The sequence below is a fragment of the Populus nigra genome, chromosome 2 (assembly GCF_951802175.1).
Source record: "Populus nigra chromosome 2, ddPopNigr1.1, whole genome shotgun sequence".
Taxonomy (NCBI): Eukaryota; Viridiplantae; Streptophyta; class Magnoliopsida; order Malpighiales; family Salicaceae; genus Populus; species Populus nigra.
Genome location: NC_084853.1, coordinates 6262568 through 6267567, shown reverse-complemented (window position 1 = coordinate 6267567; position 5000 = coordinate 6262568).

Below are 5000 nucleotides of genomic sequence, written 5' to 3'. Positions count from 1 at the left end.
ATCGAGGAAATCGGAAAAAATAGGAACCGGCTCGGAATGACCCCAAATTCAGTGGGCAGCCTCATAAAAATATGGCTGATTTTACTGGATTGATTTCATGTGGAAAGCACGACGTTTTGTTGTAGGAATGCGGGAACCCCGGCGGCTCGCCTGCCGCGGCCAGCGACGTCGGGCTGGCCCCTGCAGCGCCTAGCCTCTCCCACGCGGGGGGCAGGCCAGAGCGCGGGGGGCCAGGGCCCGAAGGCAGCCCCCCCGCGGGCGAGAGAGCAAGCCAGCAGGGGCTGTCGCCTGCCGCGGCCAGCGACGTCGGGCTGGCCCCTGCAGCGCCTAGCCTCTCCCACGCGGGGGGCAGGCCAGAACGCGGGGGGCCAGGGCCCGAAGGCAGCCCCCCCGCGGGCGAGAGAGCAAGCCAGCAGGGGCTGTCGCCTGCCGCGGCCAGCGACGTCGGGCTGGCCCCTGCCGCGGCCAGCGATGTCGGGCTGTCGCCTGCCGCGGCCAGCGACGTCGGGCTGGCCCCTGCAGCGCCTAGCCTCTCCCACGCAGGGGGGCAGGCCAGAACGCGGGGGGCCAGGGCCCGAAGGCAGCCCCCCCGCGGGCGAGAGAGCAAGCCAGCAGGGGCTGTCCGCGCGTCGCGCAGCGCGGCATGGCTGCGGGGGCCGCGCGCGCGCGCCCAAGGGCCCCCAAGGGCCCCAGGCCCTCAGGCCCCAGCGCCCCAGCGCCCAGCGCGGGCGGGCGCGCGCGCGCGTGTGGTCTTTGAGGGGCGCCGGCCTGGTGGCTCCCTAAAGAGCAATAAGTGTCATTGCAGCTCTGGCAGGGGGAGACACTACTAGGTCCCAGCTGTCACCCCCCCTCTAAAAAATTCATTTCTTGGTATTTTGAGCTGAAATTTTGCACAGAGGTTGGCAAAAATCCAATCCACCTTCATTAATTTTCCCAGAATTTTTCGAGGTCGGGAAGTATTTGTTTTAATTTTCCTACCATTAGAAATCGAGTAAATCCGCAAAACTAGGAACCGGCCCGGAATGACCCCAAATTCAGTGGGCAGCCTCATAAAAATATGGCTGATTTTACTGGATTGGTTTCATGTGGAAAGCACGACGTTTTCTTGTAGGAATGCGGGAACCCCGGCAGCTCGCCTGCCGCGGCCAGCGACGTCGGGGACGCTGGCCTGCGCTGTCGAGCCCGCGAGGGCTGTCTCCGCGGCAGGCCCCCCCTGAACGGGGCACGACAGGCCACCGCGCTGGCTCGTCCAGCGTCGACAGTCCCTCGTCCAGGTTTCAGATCGCGCCAAGTCGAACCCATGACCTGCTCAAGCCATCGTGCGCTGCCGAATTCGCATCTGCGTGTAGGCTGCCATTCCACGCGGCAGCCCCTGTTTTCGTCAGCGTGCCCCCCTGACGAATTTTCCTGCCTGGCCCAGTCCAGCGTCCAGCCCCTGTTCGTCGAAAAATCTGCGCTGCCGATTTTCCACGCGGCAGCCCCTCTTTTCGTCAGCGTGCCCCCCTGACGAATTTTCCTGCCTGGCCCGGCCAGTCCAGCCCCTGTTCGTCGAAAAATCTGCGCTGCCGATTTTCCACGCGGCAGCCCCTCTTTTCGTCAGCGTGCCCCCCTGACGAATTTTCCTGCCTGGCCCGGCCGGTCCAGCATCCAGCCCCTGTTCGTCGAAAAATCTGCGCTGCCGATTTTCCACGCGGCAGCCCCTGTTTTCCTCAGCGTGCCCCCCTGACGAATGTTCGTCGAAAAATCTGCGCTGCCGATTTTCCACGCGGCAGCCCCTCTTTTCGTCAGCGTGCCCCCCTGACGAATGTTCGTCGAAAAATCTGCGCTGCCGATTTTCCACGCGGCAGCCCCTCTTTTCGTCAGCGTGCCCCCTGACGAATTTTCCTGCCTGGCCCAGTCCAGCGTCCAGCCCCTGTTCGTCGAAAAATCTGCGCTGCCGATTTTCCACGCGGCAGCCCCTCTTTTCGTCAGCGTGCCCCCCTGACGAATTTTCCTGCCTGGCCCGGCCGGTCCAGCCCCTGTTCGTCGAAAAATCTGCGCTGCCGATTTTCCACTCCGCAGCCCCTGTTTTCGTCAGCGTGCCCCCCTGACGAATTTTCCTGCCTGGCCCGGCCAGTCCAGCGCCCAGCCCCTGTTCGTCGAAAAATCTGCGCTGCCGATTTTCCCCGACGAACCTGCAGCTGCACAAATCCGCGCTGCCACTGCCCCATTGTCTGGACCAACAGTCTTTTCCATCAAGCCCTGGACTATAAATCGTCCAGACTCATCGCCAGCACCCGCTGCCGATTCTGCCGACTTTGCCGATTTCGTCGGCGCTGCCGATTCCAACACTGCCCGCCGTGCCTGAACCAGCGCTGTTTCGTCAGCGTGTCCCCTTGACGAATTTCCCTGCCTGGCCTGGACAGTCCATCTTCCAGCCCATGTTCATCGAAAAATCTGCGCTGCCGATTTCCCCGACGAACCTGCAGCTGCACAAATCTGTGCTGCCGATTTCCCCCCCTGTCGGCATGGCTGCCGCTGCCCCGATGTCCAGACCAACAGTCTTTTTTGTCGACTTTGCCGATTTTGTCCGCGCTGCCGATTCCAACACTACCCCCTGCATCCAAACCAGCATTGTTTCGTCAGCTCTTCCCCTGACGATTTTAGCCCTGTAACAAACAGTAGGCCTCCAATCCCGCCAACGGGAGCCAAGTTGATAGGGAAGAGAATTGAATGACGCGCCTGGTCCTCGCACCCCGCCACCCGAGGGGCCTTTTTCCCGGCAGCCTCTGAAAAACTCTAGCTTTCACGGTCCTCGCCGCCCCTCACCACCATGGCAGGCCTCTAATCCCACCCATCAGCAGTTGTAGCCGATAGGGCAGTGATTTGAATGACGCGTCGCGGGCCTCCGGGTCATCTCACCCGGCCATTAATTGGAGCGTTTTTGGCTGGCCGAGGATGGGGGGATGGATCTCTTCTTCCGAAAAAGCAAACAGTACATCGGGAGTTATGTTGACGGGGCATGGAATTGAATGACCCGTCGCGGGCCGCCGGGTCATCTCACCCGGCCATCCCGGGGAGCGTTTTTCCCGGCAGCATCGGGGAAACTCTTGCTTTCACTGCCCGCTGCCCAAGTCCCCACTCGAATCGGCCCCCCGCGCCAACAAGCCAACGCTGCCGAATCGGCAGACACTGCTGCCGAATCTGCCGACACTGCCCCGCGGGCTGCCACTGCCCCAGTGTCTAAACCAGCGGTCTTTCTCATCGAGCCTTGGACTATCCAGTCCGTCCTGACTCATCGCCAGCACCTGCTGCCGATTCTGCCGACTTTGCCGATTTTCTCGGCGCTGCCGATTCCAACACTGCGCCCACCGTGTCTGAACCAGCGCTGTTTCGTCAGCGTGTCCCCTCGACGAATTTTCCTGCCTGGCCTGGACAGTCCACCGTCCAGCCCGTGTTCGTCGAAAAATCTGCGCTGCCGATTCTGCCGACTTTGCCGATTTCGTCGGCGCTGCCGATTCCAACACTGCCCGCCGTGCCTGAACCAGCGCTGTTTCGTCAGCGTGTCCCCTCGACAAATTTTCCTGCCTGGCCTGGACAGTCCATCGCCCAGCCCATGTTCGTCGCAAAATCTGCGCTGCCGATTTTCCCCGACGAACCTGCAGCCGCACAAATCTGCGCTGCCGAATCTGCCGACACTGTCCCGCGGGCTGCCACTGCCCCAGTGTCTAAACCAGCAGTCTTTCTCGTCGAGCCTTGGACTATCCAGCCCGTCCAGACCCATCGCCAGCACCCGCTGCCGATTCTGCCGACTTTGCCGATTTCGTCGGCGCTGCCGATTCCACCACTGCCCGCCGTGCCTGAACCAGCGCTGTTTCGTCAGCGTGTCCCCTCGATGAATTTTCCTGCATGGCCCGGCCAGTCCAGCGTCCAGCCCATGTTCGTCGAAAAATCTGCGCTGCCGATTCTGCCGACTTTGCCGATTTCGTCGGCGCTGCCGATTCCAACACTGCCCGCCGTGCCTGAACCAGCGCTGTTTCGTCAGCGTGTCCCCTCGACAAATTTTCCTGCCTGGCCTGGACAGTCCACCGTCCAGCCCGTGTTCGTCGAAAAATCTGCGCTGCCGATTCTGCCGACTTTGCCGATTTCGTCGGCGCTGCCGATTCCAACACTGCCCGCCGTGCCTGAACCAGCGCTGTTTCGTCAGCGTGTCCCCTCGACAAATTTTCCTGCCTGGCCTGGACAGTCCATCGCCCAGCCCATGTTCGTCGCAAAATCTGCGCTGCCGATTTTCCCCGACGAACCTGCAGCCGCACAAATCTGCGCTGCCGAATCTGCCGACACTGTCCCGCGGGCTGCCACTGCCCCAGTGTCTAAACCAGCAGTCTTTCTCGTCGAGCCTTGGACTATCCAGCCCGTCCAGACCCATCGCCAGCACCCGCTGCCGATTCTGCCGACTTTGCCGATTTCGTCGGCGCTGCCGATTCCACCACTGCCCGCCGTGCCTGAACCAGCGCTGTTTCGTCAGCGTGTCCCCTCGATGAATTTTCCTGCATGGCCCGGCCAGTCCAGCGTCCAGCCCATGTTCGTCGAAAAATCTGCGCTGCCGATTCTGCCGACTTTGCCGATTTCGTCGGCGCTGCCGATTCCAACACTGCCCGCCGTGCCTGAACCAGCGCTGTTTCGTCAGCGTGTCCCCTCGACAAATTTTCCTGCCTGGCCTGGACAGTCCATCGTCCAGCCCATGCTCGTCGAAAAATCTGCGCTGCCGATTTTCCCCGACGAACCTGCAGCCGCACAAATCTGCGCTGCCGAATCTGCCAACACTGTCCCGCGGGCTGCCACTGCCCCAGTGTCTCAACCTGCGGTCTTTCTCGTCGAGCCTTGGACTATCCAGCCCGTCCAGACCCATCGCCAGCACCCGCTGCCAATTCTGCCGACTTTGCCGGTTTCATCGGCGCTGCCGATTCCAACACTGCGCCCACCGTGTCTAAACCAGCGCTGTTTCTTCAGCGTGTCCC